Genomic DNA, 20,519 nt, shown 5'->3' with positions numbered 1-20,519 from the left:
TTCACTTTTAGAAGCAATGTGAATTTTAGAATTCCGAGAATAAGATAGGCAATGAAGCAGAAGTAATAAAAGGAGGCTAAGAAATAGGAAGGGGGGAGGGAATGGGAACTAAAAATAAAAGCGCCATTCTGTTAAACATATTACTTGCTTTTTAAACAAAATCAATCAGTAGTACTTCATCTCTCTCCTGATGAATAAATTATGTCACCTATTCCCTGGCAACCACAGAGAGCCAGAGGGGCAACTGGCCACTCTTGGCCTAGATATTCAGTAATGTAACAGAACTCACTGTAAGAGAAGCTAAGAATCACAATGAGCAACAAAAAATTACGATGTGTTTAGTCAGCATTTTCAAATATAAAGTACCCTCTGAAAATTAAATTTGAGATAACTAAAAAAAAAAAACCCTTATCTTTACATTATCTATTCAAAGTGCTAAATTCTAAAATTCATCTATTGAGTGTCTTTTTAAATTACTTTTGAAATAATTATTTGCAAAGAACAATTTGAAAAGTTTTCAAAATCTAATAAAGACATTTCCATGGAAAAGAATACAAGTTATATCAACTACACTTCAATTTAAAAATTAAATTTTTAAAAGAGAGAAAAAGAACATAGGTTACTCCTAAACCCAAGATTTAACAATAAGTTACTTCATTCATTACCATACAGTATTTCTAATAATCTAAGTACCTAATCCTCAAAACAAATCCACAGACTTTCAACAAGTAAAAAAGGAAGAGTACGAGTTCCCATCAAGGCTCAGTGGCTAACGAATCCGACTAGAAACCATGAGGTTGTGGGTTCGATCCCTAGCCTTGCTCAGTGGGTTAAGGATCCGGTGTTGCCATGAGCTGTGGTGTGTATTCCGAGTTGCTGTAGCGGTGGTGCAGGCCGGCAGCTACAGCTCTGATTCCACCCCTAGCCTGGGAACCTCCATATGCCACGGGTGCAGCCCTAGAAAAGACCAAAAAAATAAATAAATAAAATAAAACTACTTTAAAAAAAAAAAAAAAAAGGAAGAGTATTAGCTCTTAATCCTTTCTTAAATAAAAACGTTGGGCAGTGGGTCAAGAATCCCAACTGCAGGAATTCCCACTGTGGCTCAGCGGAAACAAACCCAACTAGTATCCATGAGAATGTGGGTTTGCTCCCTGGTCTCACTCAGTGGGTTAATGACCTGGCGTTAACACAAGCTGTGGTGTAGGTCGAAGATGCAGCTCCCATAAGGATCCGGCATGGCTGTGGCTGTGGTGTAGGCAGGCAGTTGGAGTTCCATTTGGACCCCTAGCCTGGGAACTTTCATATGCAGCAGATGTGGCCCTTAAAAAAAAAAAGAAAGAAAGAAAGAATCCTGACTGCAGCAGCTCGGGGGTCACTGCAGAGGTACAGGTTCCAACCCCAGCCTGGTGAAGTGGGTTAAAGGATCCAGCATTGCAGCTGTGGCTCAGATTCAATCCCTAGCCCAGGAACGTCCATATCAAAATAAAAAAAAAAGAAAAAGAAAAACAAAACATTGGGCATGATGCAACCTTTTGTAGTGACCTTGGTCAGTGACCCTCCTAGGCTACTGATACTGCAGGGCTGTTTGCCTCCACAGTCATGAACATTTTGAGCTATTGCTTTGATGTCTAGTTTCCCTGTCCTCTTCCCCGAGACACTAGTTTGCAGCTGCTACCCCTCACTATTATCAACATGTTTGCCCCCACTTTCCCTGCCCCGTTCCAATGTGATGACTACTTTTCAGCCTCCATGTCTCTGTTCCTGCTGTTCCCTCAACCCCAACACCCTTCTCCAACACTACACAGCCACCCTCTTGCCAACAACAGTCTCCAAACTTTCTGACGTCTGTCGGTCTGATCGCTAAAAATATGCATTTCCGTTCAATTTTAATTTGCATTTCTCTTATCATGAGTGGGTTGAGCATCTTTTCACATGTTTAAGAGCCATTTGCATTTCATTTTCTGTGAACAGTCTGCTCATAGCCTTTGCCCATTTTTAATAAGGTTGTTAAAACTCATTATACTTATACTGGAAATTAGTTCTCTGTAATATGAGTTATGATCCTCCCCCCAACCCCCACCCCCATCAACATCATCGTTTGTCTTTTGACTTTGGTTATGGTTTTTGCCATGCAGAAATTCTTAATTTTTATATGATTAAATTTAACAGTCTTTTATGGTTTCTGGATTTTGTGTGATATTGAGAAAGACCTTCCCCATTCTGACATTAGAGAAGAATTTGTCAGTGATTTGTTCTAACATTTTTATGGATGTTTTTACACGAAAAATTCTGACCCATGTAGACTTTATCCCATTATATGGTTTGAGGTCTGAATCCCACTTTTTTCCCAGATGGTGACTCCATTTGGACCAACATCCTTGACTGACAAAGCCATCTTTTTCCCAGTGATATGAAATGCTTCAAGTTTGGGGGGGTTGGGATATTTCCTTATGTCACAATTCTTTGGTGCTAAGGATTTCTAGAACAATGACAGCAGGTAAACCAGAATCAAGAGCAATTTAGACTTAAAGTGCTACCTTATACCTTCTTCAAGTACAAGAATTTACCTGTGAGCTCCTTCAGGCAGGTATGAGGACCCATGTACCTTTATAAGACTGGCACACAACTGCCTAACGAACATCCTTTGAATGACTAGTGATCTATGTTTCTTAAAACAAAGTATACATTTACATTAATTTAGGATTTGGAGACGATTGCATCACTGTTGATTACCTGCATGCACATCCCAAAGGGCAATTTTGCCCAACTCCCCTGTCTACCCTAGTCCTTTCTTCTATGACAAAATCCTTCAGTCTAGTCAAAATCTAGTAACCTCTCTAGAGTCAATTAATGTTTAATCACAATTCAACTAGTTACCTTACAACCACTATAGAAAATGAGTTGACAGTTTCTTAGAAAACCGAACATAAATCTACCTCATGACCCAACAATTTTACTCCTAGATATTTACCCAAGAAAAATAAGTTACAAAAAGATTTGTACATAAATGCTCATATAAGATTTGTTCATAATAGCCAAAAAAAACTAAAACACATGTCAAAACAGGTCTTTTTTTATTTTATTTATTTATTTATTTATTTATTGTCTTTTTGCTATTTCTTTGGGCCGCTCCTGCGGCATATGGAGGTTCCCAGGCTAGGGGTCGAATCGGAGCTGTAGCTGCCAGCCTACGCCGGAGCCACAGCAACACGGGATCCGAGCCACGTCTGCAACCTACACCACAGCTCACGGCAACACCGGATCGTTAACCCACTGAGCAAGGGCAGGGATCGAACCCACAACCTCATGGTTCCTAGTCGGATTCGTTAACCACTGCGCCACGACGGGAACTCCTCAAAACAGGTCTTATAAACAACACTAATCAGCAATAAAAAGTCATAAACTGGAGTTCCCATTGTGGCTCAGCAGTAATGAACCCATCTAGTATCCATGAGGACTCAGTTCGATCCCTGCCCTCATTCAGTGGGCTAAGGATCTGGTGTTGCCATGGGCTGTGGTAGAGGTTACAGACCCGGCTTGGATCAGGTGTTGCTGTGGTGTAGGCTGGCAGCTGCAGCTGAGAGTCAGCCCCTAGCCTGAGAGCATCCATATACCAGGGTGTAGCCCTAAAAGAAAAAAAAAAAAAAAAAAAGACTGAACTATATGTAAATAGGTAAACCTCAAATCATTACACTACACTGTATGTAATGTAGTGTAAAAAAAAAAAAAGAAAAAAGAAAAAAACAGCCAGACCTAAGAGAACATACTATATAATTAAATCCATATGCCATCCAAGGAAAGGTAAACTAATCATGATGATAGGGATCAAACCACGACTCTCTGGGGCGTGAAGAAGAGAGGAGAAAAGGCCTTTCTGGAGTGATGCTAATTTTTTATATCATGCTTTTCAAAGTCCTGGCCCTGAACCAGCAGGCCTGGGGGTGGTTAGAAATGTCAATTCTCAAGTCTCAGCCCCAGACCTACCGAATCTGAAACTCTGGGGGTGGGTCCAACACACCCTCTAGGTGTTTCCGATGCTCCCTAAAGACTAAGAACCACCACTTTTCTGTATCTTATTTGTCAAGGTGATTACACAGGTGTATACAATTGTCAAAGCTCATTTAAAAGTTCACCTGGGTTCTGAGCACGTTACAAGCAAATTCTAACTCAATTTTCAGAATTTGGATATAATTCTTTAAATATTATCTTTAACCCAAATCTATTTCCTCCTCCTGTTTTCCGAATCTTGATACTTGGCAAAACAATCCACCTACAAGCGTGAATGAAAAAACTCCCCCTCCTTCCCTCTTTGCAGTCAATCACCACATCTGGGAAATTTACCTCTGAACACCTCTCCCCTTCAATTCTTACCCTCCATTTTCTTTAGTATTTCTAACCCCACACCCTAGTTCAACAGACACCCTCATTTTTTACCTCAACACCTCAAACTTTGTCCAATTCAGTCTCTAAATTGCCAAAACTACTTCTCTATGTCAGCTCAGTGTTACCTTGCTGCTTGTATCAAGACCATGACATGACTCCCATCTTTCTAGGGCATAAGTCTACACCGAAAACCTCTGACAACCTGGTCGCAGCCCAATATATCCAGTCTCGCCCCAACCATTGGCCCCTTGGAGCTTACACGCTGACACTGCACCAGCCTCAGCACAGTCAAGATTCTCCTAATTTGCCATGTTCTTGCCTCCAAATTCTTCATTCACACTGCTTCTCAAATTCTAAAACGCCATCTCTCCCACTTCCCCAGCCGGTGTAATTAATCTTAGCAACCAATTAAAATCCAGCTGAAATATCACCGCTTTTGTAAAAGTTCCCTATCATCATGCTGCAGACAGAATTATTTGTTTCCTTCTGTGCTTACATTTTCCTACTTCACACAATGTATCTATCGATGCCTCACTTTTTTTCATGCACATTTCAGTCTTCAAGTCAGTTGTTCTAGGTAATCTCCTACCACTCCACTACTTACCACCTTTCAATGGGTCTCTTATTACCTACTCCCTCTAATACTAAAGCAAAGCAATGGCCCCAAGCACCAAGCTCTCTTGAGTTTCCAGACTCTTTGCTAGTTCTTCTTCCTCCCTTGGCAAGAATACCCTCCCTCCCCTCGCCACTTCCTCCCTCCTAGTGAGAGGGGAAGGCTGGGAGTCAAACTACAACAAACCAGCAACAGGTCATCAGGTCTAAGAACTATAAATAGGCAACCAAGAAGATCAGAGCCAAGAAAATTTGAGTCAGAGCAAGAAGGAAGAGGCTAGAGTGGGTCTCTCCCCAGCAAGTGTTGGATAAATGGGTAAAGCCTACTGTCTACCCTGGAGAAGCCCCCTTAGTAGAGACTGGACAGACATAAACAAATTTTTACAATGCAATGTGTAAGAGATGAATGCTGTTATACAAGAAAGGACACATGTCAGTGATACAAAGAGATATTTAAATAAATTAAAGCTATGTCCTTGTGAGATTTAACCAAAGGTCCAGGAGACCGCTAAGCACAGGTATGTTGAACTCCAATACCAAGAGTGCTGTGGTGGATTAACTACCAAATTCCTGCTGAATTATTAGCCCTCAGGCATTTACCCCTACAGAGCCTCAATTTCCTCACTATAAAATAAGAGCACTTAACCAGATATGGAGGTTTCTTTTAGCAATAAAATATTCACAAAAGCTGCGTTCTAGACACTGAATATGTGGACTCTGTCAACATGAGGGGAGAGCAAAATGACTTTGGGGCACTCCGCTAGATGGGAAAATAAAATCGATTGATGGGATTTTTATTTGTCCCATCAGTGAACATGACGTTGAATTTTAAAATCCTGAAAATTGCAGCTTATAATGGGATCTGCTGACACAACCTTAACCATCCGAGCAAATGCACCACCATAATCAGGTTGTTATGGCAACTAGAATACTTGGATTAAAAAGAGGAAGAGAGCGTGTGTGTGTGTGTGTGTGTCTCTCAGATTTTCTTCCCACTCCCATTAGAAATATTTTATATGTTTTACATGTAATCTCCAACTACATTTTCCACTTAGCGCACAAGCCTCTTGTCAATGTCTTGGGTTAACAAGAAAAAGAAAATGGGCTTCTTAAAATGGATTCTTCTGGAGGAGTTCAGAGAACACTGCACCCATGTACCCCCCACCCCCAGCCCCTGACACACCTCCTCTAGAAAACCTCCCTGATCTCTCCAGATGAAATTAACTCCTCAGGCATGCAAGCCCATTTTATCACCTATTCTACAGCCACTTTAGTAACTATCACTTTAAGGACAACACCATTCATTTACATGCTTATCTCCCTCACTCCCGGTCAGCCACCTGGAATAGTTTATCCTTGGTCACCCTTACACATCTAGCCTGGGATGATGCAGATATTTTAGGTGCTCAACGGCTCCACTGAGGAGTAAAGTATCAATCCTACCAAATTATAAACAGAAAAGATCTCTATAAAACACCACAACTGGAGATCCCGTCGTGGCTCAGTAGTTAACAAACCGGACTAGTTTCCATGAGGATGCGGGTTCGATCCCTGACCTTGCTCAATGGGTTACAGATCCGGCTTTGCCGTGAGCTGTGGTGTAGGTCACAGACACAGCTCAGATCCCGAGTGGCTGTGGTAAAAGCCGGCAGCTGCAGCTCTAATTCAACCCCTAGCTTGGGAAACCTCCATATGCCATGAGTGCAGCTACAAAAAGCAAATAACAATAATGACAGGACAACTATTTTTACCTTTATAAAACATGTTTCTTGTAAAAAAAAATTTCTTATCTCTTATTATGCATAAGAATTCCTCTTATGAGAGAAATGTAGAAGTAAATGGTCTGTCTCGTGGAGAGAACTACAGGCTGGCATTCCAGTTCCTGGGGTTCTACTATTCTAACATAGCTACTGTTAACCAGTTGCAAGATTTGCATCCCTGAGGTAATACCAACCTCTCGGATGCTCAGCACTCTCATCCAGAAAATGAGGCAGCTGGACCAACTGAGGAGAGCCCTTCCTATGAGCCAGTTCAAAAGAGGAATCAAGAAGCATTAGGAGTTCCCGTCGTGGCGCAGTGGTTAACAAATCTGACTAGGAACCATGAGGGTGTGGGTTCAATCCCTGGCATTGCTCAGTGAGTTAGGGATCCAGCGTGGCCATGAGCTGTGGTGTAGGTTGCAGATGCGGCCTGGATCCTGCATTGCTGTGGTGTAGGCCAGCAGCTACAGCTCCGATTAGACCCCTAGCCTGGAAACCCCCCATATGCCGAGGGAGCGGCCCTAGAAAAGGCAAAAAGACAAAAAAAAAAAAAAAAAAAAGAAGAAAAAAAGAAACATTAGAGGAATCTGCATGTGTCAAACACCATTCACAGAAGTTTGTGTTTTTTTAATTATTCTCAACCAGGTAGGGGTGGGGATGGAACTCCACGTGGGCGTACTTACTCCCAGAGTGGCTTTTTCAAGCCACGCCCCCTACAGAGATACTGATTTATCAATTCCTTTCCTACCTCCCTGGAATACCTGCAAGAAAAGAAGTTACCATGAGTATGTGTTACATGTAACTAGTGGGGACAAGAAGAAAAAAAAAAAAAAAAAAAAAAAAAGAGGTTAACAACCATGATTTTGAAACAGGAAAAGATTTACAAAGATAACATAGAGGAATACATTGATTCCCACATATAAAGACTGTTCTTTCACATGCTCCAAGTGTTTAAGAAGGTTAAGACTTGTCAGATCCACAGCCCAGCTTGTTCAACAGGCCCTGTGTTGGTCTTCCCCTTCCCAAAGCTGCTCCTCGTCAAGCTTCCCCAGTCTCCGCGAAGGGTATCTCCACCCAGTTACTCAAGCCAGACTATTGAGGGTTGTTCTCAACACTTCACATCACTCCCCAGTTCATCAGCAAGCTCTCCTTCACATGTCCAAAATGTTCTTTTAATCTAGCCACCTCTTTCCTTTTCCACTGTTACTCCCTTAGTCTAAGGAACTGTTATGGGCTGAATGTTTGTTCAATTCACATGCTGAACCCTTCATCTCCGATATGATCATACTAGGAAGTAGGGCCTTCGGGGGTAATTAGGTTCAGATGAGCTTGTGGGAGTAGAGCTCCCATGATGGGATTCGGGCCCTTATGAGAAGAGGGAGAGATGTCAGAGCTTCCTCTCTTGGTTATGTCAGGACACAGCAAGAAGGGAGCATCTGCAAGACAGGAAGAGGGCCCTCACTGGAACCTGACCATGCTGGCACCTTGAACTTGGACTTGCCAGCCCGTGGGACAGTGAGAAACAAACACCTGTAGATTAAGCCACCTATCTACGGTACTTGGTTATTGCAGCCCGTGCTGACTAAGACAGGAACCATCATATTTTGCCTAGATCATCACAATCATCTCCTTCCTGGTCTACCAATTGCTTCCATGCCATAAAGAACTCACAGGGTTTTTTTTGGGGAAAAAAAAAAAAAGACATAGTAAATCATGGAATGCCCCTGCTTAAAACCTTCCTACAACCCCTCATCTTAGCGCACATCATCACATAGCCGTTACGTTATTTTCCACTTATTTGTGCCCACACTAAAATGCATCTACATTACTCACTCAGAGTCTCACCCTGGAATGTATCCCTGACAAATTTTTTACTACCTAATCTTGCGGCTTTCCTCTTATCCTCTGTCTTTCAACTCATCTACAAAAATGTAAAATGAAGATTGTCTCAACTCTAGAGGATCCCCACAGCTCCTCCCAAGAATCAACGTCTTTTCCTATAGCTCTTGCTATTCATTTAAAGGTTCCCAAGGTTATTTATATAGTCAGTCATTTATTAAGGGTTTCAAATAGATTTTAAGTTTTTTTCAAAATATATTTTAATCTAAAACATAACCCCCCTGTTCCTATTCATCCATATAGTTATTTACTTCTGAAACTGAGCTACTTTTTCTTCAATAATTGGTCATTCAAGTAGTCAAGGATTCCGCACATTTAAAAATAGAAAGTTACTAATCTATAATTTTCATAATTCCCCCTGGAACTTTTGTTACAGGTAAAATACTAACAAGCTGCCAAGCTTTCTATACCATCACTGTTTACATAGAAATGTTTTGTTTAGTACTCTCCCAGTTTTCACTCTTAATTTCTTTTAAAACTCCCAAATGCCATTTATTTCAAACCGTTTATCCACATGAATAACTGAATCACAATTCTGGTCTTCCTACTCAGGAATGGATAACACTCACAATAACAACTCCAGTTAAACATCCCATTTGAACAAAAACTCTAAAACTTATTGTATAGGGAGTTCCCGTCGTGGCGCAGTGGTTAACAAATCCGACTAGGAACCAAGAAGTTTCGGGTTCCATCCCCGGCCTTGCTCAGGGGGTTAAGGATCCTGAGTTGCCGTGAGCTGTGGTGTAGGTCGCAGACGAGGCTCGGATCCCGCATTGCTGTGCCTCTGGTGTAGGCTGGTGTCTACACCTCCGATTCGACCCCTAGCCTGGGACCCTCCATATGCTGTGGGAAGCGGCCCTAGAAAAAAGCAAAAAGACAAATAAATAAAACTTATTGTGTAAAATGGATTGTTAGACTAAATTCTCTGAAGTCCTTCCAGTACTAAAATTAAGTCCCATCTTCATAATAACTGCTGACTTGTCATCTGTGTGGCAGACACTGTACTGGGTTCTGCTCATGGTCACTCAGAATAAGTCTACACACACATTACTGAGAGGTTTCTCCGTGTAACCACTCTTAACACAAGAAATGCAAACAGGACACAGACCCTTTCTAAAAAATGTCCCTAGTATAAATCAGAGTGGAAATGGAAGATCTCAAATTGTGGGGTGTACCCTATTCCCAAGGCTGACTCTTGTATGAAGTGATTCCCTAAAGACTAGATGCCTAGAGCCACTGAGATGGGCATGAATCGGCCTTCTCAAGTGTGGTCTGGAGACCTCTAGTGGTCAGCCATTCACCAGGAAAAGGCAAAAATCTGAAGGGGGCGCTGATTGGCAAGGGCCAAACACCAGGACACAAATTAAGGCCAAGCTAAGGGACACAAGTGAGTGGAATAATGAACTGAAGAAGTCTAAAAGTGAAACATAAAACAAATCCAAAGACAATAAACATGCAATTGGTAAATCTGAATATGCTACATATGAGGAATTGTTTCCCATCAATTTTGTGGTAAAGTACAAATCTAATGCATATCTCTCATATACCACATTTTCAAATTTTTTAAGTAAACATAAATCAGTAGTATTCTAAAAACATACTGCTATTTGAGAGTCTATAAAGGAATATATAGTTTTAGAAAGAAAAAAAATCACTCTTTATAAATGTTAAACATGGAAGCTACAAAGGAAACATTCCCTCTATATTAAATTCACTGTCTTTTTCCCAAAGCCCGTATGATCCAGAAATCCCAGTGCTGGGCATGTATCTGGAGAAAACCGTAATTTGAAAAGACGCACACACCCCAGTGCTCATTGCAGCACTCTTTACAACAGCCAAGATACAGAAACAACCTAAATATCCATCGACAGAGGAAGAAATAAAGAAGATGTGGTACATACAAAATGGAGTATCACTCAGTCATAAAAAAGAATGAAACAATGCCATTTGCAGCAACATGAATGACCTATCATACTGAGTGAAGCCAGTCAGACAGAGGAAGACAAATATATGTTATCACATGTATGTAGGATCTAATTTTTAAAATGACACAAATGAACATATTTAAAAAACAAACTCAGATTTCAAAACCAACCAATTTTATGGTTACCATAGGGGAAACCATAGGGGAGAGGGAGCAGTTAGGAGGATAGGAATAACATATACATACTACTGGATGAAATAGTTAATTAGTAAGAACCTACTGTATATAGCCCAGGGAAATCTACTCAATAGTTCGTAATACCTATATGGGGAAAAAAGAATATACAACTGATTCTAATACCTGAAACTAATAACATTGTAAGTAAACTATACTCCAATAAAATTTTAAAATTTACTGGTCCTTTTCTCAAAGACAGTCTACCTTAGGGTTATCTGTGATCTACAGAGAAACTGCAGACCTCATTTGGTAGTGCTGAAGAGGCACCACTCTCAAAACTAAACTGGGAAATTCACACTTAAAGGAAAAGGCTCCAAGATCTTTTTTCTCAATAGGGTATCTTACTGGATTCACACCACAGTTCAACAAATAACTAGCTGGGTAAACTGACCAAGTCACTTAACCCTTCCTATCTCAATTTCCTCCTTTATAAAACAGTATCTGCCTCAAAAAAAAAAATAGATGCATCATATATTCAAAGAACCTAAAGTCGTGTCATATACCTAGGAAGGAATCAAGTACAACTAATGGGCTCAAGTAATCTAGACTGACCCAGGTAAGCCAACAAAGAATTGATGTCTTTAACAAGAGCAACCAAAAAAAGCATATTTTTGAGAGAACTTGCACGATTCTACAATACTCATAAAATGCAACTTTTTTCTTAGTTTATTAACTGAAAAAAAAAATCACACTCAATTGAGATTATGAATATTTAGAACGCCCTAAAAATAAGCAGTTGCCACAGAAGTTCTGCAACACAAATCCTACTCATCTAAGAGCTGGAGAACAAAAAGTGGCTATCTTGTATTTTTTTTTTATAAAAGAAGTTCCAATTTTGCAAAGACTCAGAAACAGCTGTGAGTATACTTCTTGGTATGAACCAAACATTACTGTGAGAAAGAACTTCGTGGGGGGAAAAAAAACATTTTTTATAAATAAAACTCTTTAAAAATCTTTTTTTTCTTTTTCTTTTTTTTTTTTTTTTTGTCTTTTGTCTTTTTTGTTGTTGTTATTGTTGCTATTTCTTGGGCCGCTCCCGCGGCATATGGAGGTTCCCAGGCTAGGGGTTGAATCGGAGCTGTAGCCACCGGCCTACGCCAGAGCCACAGCAACGCGGGATCTGAGCCGCGTCTGCAACCTACACCACAGCTCACGGCAACGCCGGATCGTTAACCCACTGAGCAAGGGCAGGGACCGAACCCACAACCTCATGGTTCCTAGTCGGATTCGTTAACCACTGCGCCACGACGGGAACTCCTAAAAATCTTTGAAGACTATAAAACTTCTGAAGTTCTTCGGTCAATTTTATAGGGGAGATGGGAGAGTTTAGATTAACTTAGCAAATAAAGGGAGTCACAAAATGGGAGATGGGAGTTGAAACATCTGAACAAAAGAAAACTGTGCTTTATTATATGCACCAAGGAGAACATAAAATCCATTCTCCTGAGACTTTCCCTCCTCTTCCTGGGGGGGTGGAGAGAACAAGCCATGCACCCAACTGGGTGCACAACCCATTACATCTCTGAACAACATCGGTTCATGGAGACAATGCCTTGCCTTCCAGGCAGAAAGTCCATCCTACACAAGACAGAAGCATTTTGGCTCATATTTTTCTATTAAATGTATGTGTATAAAATGGTCATAGTTATTAACTATTTACCAGGCTTTCACATATGTAAAAAATAAACACATACTCCTTGTTGAGCAAGATTTAAGGAATAAGGCATAATTTGAGAACATAAAGAAGCACTACACAATGCAAACCACTACATTTAGAACAGATAAGCAATGAGGCCCTACTGCATAGCACAGGGAAGTATATCCAGTCTCTTGGGATAGACCACAATGGAAGATAATACAAGGAATGTATATATAATTATGGCTGGGTCACTTCGCTGTACAGCAGACACTGGCACAACATTGTAATCAACCATACATTAATAAAAAACACAAAAAAAGTACCAAAGTGACCCAGCAATCATGCCATAATACAACATTTACAGAAGACACAGTTGGGGTGTACTGTAGGGTATACCCACTGAGCCTTCCTGATCAAGAGTATTGCATAGATGTTATCAACAATACAACTAGTCATACTCCTAAGGGTTACAGAGTCAATGGAAATGGAGACCATAAGAAGACTCGATATTCCTTTAAACAAGTATGCAGCACTCAGACACCCAGAAAGAGTTCTTTGATGTTGTGGCTAATCCCATGGTAGATGACCTCATTCATGGTAAAAATGGTCTCCTTTTTTACATATGGTGTGACAAGAAGTGGAAAAACTCACAGTATGATGGTTCTCCAGGGAAAGAGGGATGCTTCCTCGCCATCCAGACATGATCTTTAACAGCACAGGGTCATTTCAAGCTACATAATATATTTTTTTTGGTCTTTTTTAGGGCTGCGCCCCTGACATACTGAAGATCCCAGGGTAGGGATTGAATGGGAGCTCCAGCTGCCGGCCTAGGCCACAGACACAGCAACATGGGATCCCAGTCACATCTGAAATCTACACCACAGCTTCATGGCAAAAAAGCAGGGCCAGGGATTGAACCCACATCCTCAGGGATACTAGTCAGGTTTGTTACCACTGAACCACAATAGGACCTCCTGTTTTTAAATGTAATAATAAGAATAGCATGGATATACAGTGTAAACTTGATGCCTTATTAGAGCAGCAGAAAAGAGAAGCCATGTGCAATCTAAAGACCCCCTCTAGCGAGTAAGTGGATTTAGAGTTTTTAGATATGATAAATGCACAAGAATTTTGCAAAGCAAAAGAATGTGATGAAGATAGTGTCTACAGTGTATTTGTCTCATATTGAAATATATAACAATTACATATATGATCTATTGGAAGAAGTGCCATTTAATCCCATAACGCCTAAACCTCCACAATCAAAATTGCTTTGTGACATTAAGAACAGGATTTGGAGTTCCCGTCGTTGCACAGCAGAAACGAATCCGACTAGGAACCATGAGGTTGTGGGTTCGATCCCTGGCCTTGCTCAGTGGGTTAGGGATCTGGCATTGCTGTGACTGTGGTGTAGGTCGGCAGCAACAGCTGCGATTAGACCCCTAGCCTGGGAACCTCCACATGCAGCTGGTGCGGCCCTAAAAGAAAGACAAAAAAAAAAAAAAAAAAAAGAACAGGATTTATAGAAGTAGAAGTAAAATCTTACTGAGGAGGCCTTTTGAAGTTTTCTAGAGAGGCCAGAAAATGTGACACATTGCTAACACACATTTGAATCATGTGTCCAGCCATTCCCATAGCATGTTCAACATTAAATTAGTTCAGGCTCCCTTGGACCTAAACGGAGACAATGTCTTACAGAAAAAAAGAAAAAAAAAATCACCATAAGCCAATTATCCTTGATTGATCTTGCTTGAAGTGAAAGAACTAACCAGACAAAAGCAGAAAGAAACAGATTACATGAAGCTGGTAACATTAACCAGTAACTAATGATGCTAAGAACATGTATGGAGGTCCCAAGAGAGAACCAAATGTATGGAACTAATATGACGGTTCCATATAGAGATTCAAAGTTAAGCCTTCTGTCCAAGAACTACTTTGATTATGAAGAAAGCTTCAAGTTATGAGATTTACAGAAGTGACCCAAGAAGTTGAGGGAGCAAGACCAAATGACAAGGCAATATGTAGTTTAACACCAGGAAGGGGATACAGAAACCAGGCCCAGGAAGGTCCAGTTGGAGATAAACCACTGGTTTCAGAAGTGGTTTTTACAGAGTTTTCCACCTTTGCCATCCTGTGAAATTTTGGATATCGATGATGAGCAGACTCTTCCCAGGTTGACGGAAGCATTAGAGAAACGACATCACCTACAACAAAAGATGATTGATGAGTTTAACAATTTTTTTTTTTTTTTAAGGGCTGCATGGAAGTTCCCAAGCTAGGGGTCTAATCAGAGCTGCAGCTGCCGGCCTACACCACACCCTTGCCAGATCCAAGCCATGTCTGAGACCTACACCACAGCTCACAGCAACACCAAATCCTTTAACCCACTGAGTGAGGCCAAGGATTGAACCTGTATACTCATGGATGCTGGTCAGGTTCTTAATCCACTGAGCCACAACAGTAACTGCAACAAGCTGTTATTTTTAAAGCTTTGTTACAAGACCCAGAATTGCCAAAGCAATCCTGAAGAACAAAAAACAATCAGGAGGCATAACTCTCCCAGACTTCAGACAATATTACAAAGCCACAGGAACCAAGACAGTGTGCTAGCGGTACCAAAACAGACATACAGACCAATGGTACAGAGCAGAGAACCCAGAAATAAACCCAGACACCTACATCAATTCCTCTTTACAGAAGGCAAGAATATAAAATGGGAAAAAGACAGTCTTTTCAGTAAGTGGTGCTGGGACAACTGGACCGTCACATGTAAATCCATGAAACAGAAACACACCCTCTCACCATGCACAAAAATAAACTCAAAATGGCTTAAAGACTTAAAATAAGATACCAAACTCCCAGAAGAGAACATAGGCAAAACATTCTCTGACATCAACCTTACAAGTGTTTTCTTAGGTCAATCTCCCAAAGAAACAGAAATAAAAGCAAAAATAAACCAATGGAACTTAAACTGACAAGCTTTTGCACAGCAAAGGAAACCATAAAAAAAAACAAAAAGAATGGGAGAAAATAGTTTCAAACGATGAAACTGACAAGGGCTTAATCTCTAAAATATATAAACACATTCACAACTCAGCAGCAAAAAAAATCAACAACCCAATGGAAAAATGGGCAAAAGACCTGAATAGACATTTCTCCAAAGAAGATATACAGATGGCCAACAAGCACAGGAGAAAATGCTCAACATCACTGATTATTAGAGAAATGCAAATCCAAGCTATGAGATACCACCTCACACCAGTCATAATGGCCATCATTAGTAAGTCCACAAATAACAAATGCTGGAGAGGGTGTGGAAAAAAGGGAACCTTCCTACACTCTTGGTGGGAATGTAATTGGTACAACCACTATGGAAAACAGTATGGAGGTACCTCAGAAAACTAAATATAGAACTACCATATGATCCAGCAATTCCACTCTTGGGCACATAACTTTCCTTGCAAAAGACACATGCACCCGTTTGTTCATTGCAGCACTATTCACAATAGCCAAGACATAGAAACAACCTAAATGTCCATCAACAGATAAATGTATTAAGAAGATGTGGTATATACACACACACACAATGGAATACTACTCAGCCATAAAAAAGAACAAAATAATGCCATTTGCAGCAACACAGATGGAACTAGAGACTCTCATACTAAGTGAAGTAAGTCAGAAAGAGAAAGACAAATAACATATGATATCACTTATATCTAGAATCTAACATACAGCACAAAACAAACCTTTCCACACAAAAGAAACTCATGGACTTAGAGAACAGATTCGTGGTTACCAAGGGGAAGGGGAGGGAGTGGGGCAGACTGGGAATCTGGGGTTAATAGATGCAAACTATTGCTTTTGGAATTGATAAGCAATGAGATCCTAAGGTATAGCAATTGGGAGCTCTATCTAATCACTTATGATGAAGCATGATCGAGAATAATGTTAGAAAAATAATATATATATCTATGTGTGACTGGGGCACTTTTCTGCATAGGAAAAAATTGACAGAACACTGTAAGCCAACTATAATGGAAAAAATAAAAATCATTTTAAAAAAATAAAGCTTTGTTGCAAAAATTTGACAATGCTTTTAAACAAAACTACATTCAAGGAAAACTAAAAGAAATAGAAAAGATGATCTTGGGACAGAAACTGGAAATAAAACAACTGGAGAAGAAAAACAAAACTTTAGAATGTAAGATTGAGATTTTAGAGAAACAACAATCTATGAAGAAGATACTAAGTGCAATCTGTAACAGGAGCTTGAAACCCAGAATCAGAAACTTCAGTGACAGTTTTCTGAGAAACCAGACTAGAAGCCAGGTTGCAAAGCATGGTGACAGAATCAACCATGAAATGGGAGAAAGAATGTGAACATCGAGTGGTGGCCAAACAGCTGGAGATGCAAAATAAAACTCCAGGTGAAAGGTGCAAAACTGCAACAACTGAAGGCTATTGTTACTGAACTCCAAACTGAAAAGCCAGAGAGACCCTCTTGGGAAGGGCATCAAGAAAAGGTTACTCAGATCTGGATCTCCATCGCCAGTACTTAACGCACCACCAATTTTCTGTGATAGACAATCTCGCTCTGTAGGAGACAGATGGGTAGATCATAAGCCTGCCTCTAAAGTGCAAACTCAGACAGTCATGCAGCCACATGTCCCTCATGGCATCACTCTATGTGCTGCAAATGAAAAGGCACTAGCTAAATGTGAGAAGTACATGCTGACCCACCAGGAACTAGCCTCCATTGGGGAGACAGAAATTAAGCTGATTAAGGGTGATGTTTATAAAACAAGGAATGGTGGACAATCAGTCCAGTTTACTGATATTGAGACTTTAAAAAACAATCACCAACTGGTCGAAAATGAAGCTCTTCCACAGTAGCACCTGCCCAACCAGACAGAACCGAGTCTGAATGGATTGACACAGAAATAAGGTGTTCTGTAGCTATGGAGATGAGAGCAGGATCTCAGCTGGAGCCTGGGTATCTGCACCATGCGCAGCCCAAGTGCAAGAAGCCATGAACTGATGGTCTCAATAACGAAAGAACATTTTCATTTGTGTTGGTGATTTCTCCAAAGCTACCTCAGAAGCAGTCTTCTGAGCCCTCTTGTAGAACTCCAGCTTTGATGAAAATCGCAGATTTCTCAGATCCATTATACAATGGCCTACATCGAAGATCCCCCCATGGCTCCAAAGATATCTATGATTTAAGAAACTTTTATACTCTATTGCCTTTCCGTATTTAGTATTAATAGAGAAAGATCCCCTTTTCTCATTGCTGAACAAACTTTTTTATAAGGCTTTTTTTTGGTGTATTTCTTGTGTACTTATAAACTATTTCATATGTGTGTTTGTCTTGGCTGATTAAGGAAGAATATATCGAGATCACGTTTTATTTTTTATTGGGATTTTTCCACCTCTTGTCTGGATTTTTCTTAAGGTTTTATAAACAAAACAAATGCTGCTATTGATTAGCTGCAAGAATGCACTTTAGACAATTCAAACTTTCAAAATGAAGATGTCAGAGACTGGCCAACACTATTTTAGGAACTTGTTCTGAATTTTGCATGTGTGTACTTTGATATTTAGATATGCCAAAAGAATTGAAATAAAAAGCACTAAGAAATAAACAATTTTTAAAACATTTCAAAGTATGCTATTGTTCACGAACCCTCCTAAAAGGACTCTGAACAGGTAGGGAAAAAATCATTTTTTAACTATCACAAGATGAAGTAAAAAGTAGATCTAAAAATGTTCATTTCATAATTTATTTATACAACTATGCAAAATTCCAACTAACTTAAGAACATCTTAAAATGAAGACCCTGGTAAATTTTTGTGTCAAGTGATGGCTTATTCCAAAGCAACAAAATACATGTGCTAAAACATATGTAAAAATATAAAAATGTAGCTTTTAAAAAGCAGCCTCTTCTCTGCTTACCCTCAGATTTATTATCTTTTAAACAGAAACCTCTTCTCTGCTTACCCTCAGATTTATGTCAGAAAACAGCTGAAAGGTTGTTTAAAAAAAAAAAAATCTTTCACAAAAATCAGGTTTTTCCCTGCTACAATTTTTTTAAACTCACAACATATTTTTCTATCTCAAAGACTTTTTAAATATTTTCCTTCCTTGGGGAAAGCTGTATCATGAGAAAACAGCTCAGCAAAATTCCTGCAAATAACACATAAGTAAAATACAGATTACTTTCTTCCAGCCAAAAGGACTAACAGAGAAAAAAAATGAACATTTTCAGAAGCATTTTTGGAGCCTTATTTCAGCTACCTCTGCGCTCAGCTCTCTTTTTTCCTCCCCAAATACGTCACTTAACTGTCTGTCAAAACAACTCTTGCCCACTCTACCTGATCACATTCCAAAGCTGCAGCTTTTCCTGGATTCACTTCTCAATGACAGGCTGCTCAGAGAGCACCTATTAAACCGAATGTGAGCATCTGCTCCTTCCTTTTTTCCTTTCAGGGCATCCTGCTGTCCATCAGAAGAAGTAATTAATGGGTTTGTTATGTATGAAAGCGTCATCCCATCAGTTTGCTGTCTGACTTGAATAGCTCACATCAGCTCTTCATTCATGCCAAGTGTGCTCACTGTCCGGAGATGATGGTAAAGCCATGCCTCCTTTTGGATTTTTCCCTCACTATTCACACAACAGTGGACCAGAACTATGTGTCACAGAAACCCAAGACAGACAGAAGAAATTAGTCCATCCTCTGTAGAAAGGAAGCTCATGGACTGTAAAGTTGGTAAAGGGAAAAACAAGGAAAGCCAGAGAATGCTGAGAACATCCATGCTTCCAGTCCAGACAATTTTTTCTGAAAGCAACTTGATTCAGGAGCATACGTAATTCTGAAAAAATGGACAGAACTTTTGCAGAAGGTAAAACGTCTATAGAAAGAACCAGGATTCCTCAAGTGCTGAAACAGTCAATGAATTTTTAATAAGTTCTGAACACTCAAGTTGTCTGTGGTCAGCTCAACAGCTTTTATCAGAGAGAAAGGCAAAATTCACGCTTTGTTCTATAATCCTATCCAAATGGAATCTTCATCTACTACATGCTGTCCTAACTAATGCTACAGGATGACCAAGAATAGATACAGAGACTCTGCATGAAAGAAAACACAGTGGTCAAAGAAAACACGAAAGCAAGTAGAGAAGGCATTTCAAGTACCGGAGCTGATGATTTCCAGCCGGAGTTCAAATTACTGAGCTTCAAACAAACCACTGCCAGGTAAGATTTAATTTTATAATATTAACTGATGTCTCAGTTACTGAAACTGAACCTACAGATGCTGAATGAGCCAGTCAGTGTGAATTTTGTGTTGATCCTCCCTTAAGCTTTGTGCAGATTTAAGCTTTCTGAGGTAAACACTTGTTTTTAATGTATGCTGTGTAAACTAATCATCCATAACTAGATAAGAAACCACCCCCCAAATTCCATTCATTTTTCACTAGATTTATCCTATCTTTGTCTTCATCTTAAAAATCCCAATTTTGTTTTATTTAATAGCTTGAAACAAATGGCACAAAAAGAGCCCTGAACGGAGCATAAGAGCCATTCATAGGTGCTTTATTTACCAAACATTCCCTGGGCCCTTGGTAAAACAAAGAACAATTAATGTGTTTTTAATATTATTTCTATCGATGCAAAAGAACAAAGCTCAATGACTGATTTTTATCATTAGCAAAAAAAAAAAAAATCCTTCTGATGTCACTCTCATTCACACACAAGAAAAACAATCTCTAGTAAATGCAGGTATAGCACTTCAGTAGAATGGGGCTAATATATGCTGAGGTTCTGGACATATTTTCATAACATTTATAATGAGGATATTCCTCTGAGTTAACAACAGAACAAAAAACGTCTGGTATCTTAATACCTCAAAAAATTTAACTCAGGTCAAATGCCCCAAGCTGTGAAATGCAAAGAACTACTGAAACCATCAAAGAATTTTAAAGGATACAATGCCTTTTAAAAATTCCCTAGAAATCACTCTACAGTGGGACTTTAAGAGACTTTTTGTTTTTGTTTTTTTG

The 20,519-nt window shown here is 39.8% G+C and overlaps 2 protein-coding genes and 2 pseudogenes across 3 annotated transcripts in view; 3 read left to right on the top strand and 1 right to left on the bottom strand.

Moving 5' to 3' along the window:
* Positions 1-20,519, bottom strand: part of AVEN (apoptosis and caspase activation inhibitor) — a 193,321-nt gene that overhangs the window by 111,550 nt on the left and 61,252 nt on the right. The window lies entirely within an intron of this gene.
* LOC146401773 (kinesin-like protein KIF23) lies at positions 8,127-18,985 on the top strand (annotated as a pseudogene). The gene is made up of 2 exons (XR_014811461.1): positions 8,127-8,273; positions 14,030-18,985. The product of XR_014811461.1 is annotated as a kinesin-like protein KIF23 (transcript).
* Positions 16,432-17,493, top strand: LOC100516919 (kinesin-like protein KIF23 pseudogene; annotated as a pseudogene).
* The window catches only part of CHRM5 (cholinergic receptor muscarinic 5), an 85,285-nt gene continuing 83,600 nt past the window's right edge, over positions 18,835-20,519 (top strand). Inside the window, exon 1 of the mRNA XM_021099908.2 lies at positions 18,835-19,713. The gene's annotated coding sequence lies outside the window, so the exon portion shown is untranslated. The remainder of the gene's footprint in view (positions 19,714-20,519) is intronic.

This window comes from Sus scrofa, chromosome 7, assembly GCF_054392235.1.
Source record: "Sus scrofa isolate SSC_HxYL_T2T_F1_AM1 chromosome 7, Sscrofa_HxYL_maternal_Yorkshire_Landrace_v2.0, whole genome shotgun sequence".
Taxonomy (NCBI): Eukaryota; Metazoa; Chordata; class Mammalia; order Artiodactyla; family Suidae; genus Sus; species Sus scrofa.
The sequence above is the reverse complement of the archived record's forward strand: the minus strand, read 5'-3'. Positions and strand labels throughout refer to the sequence as shown.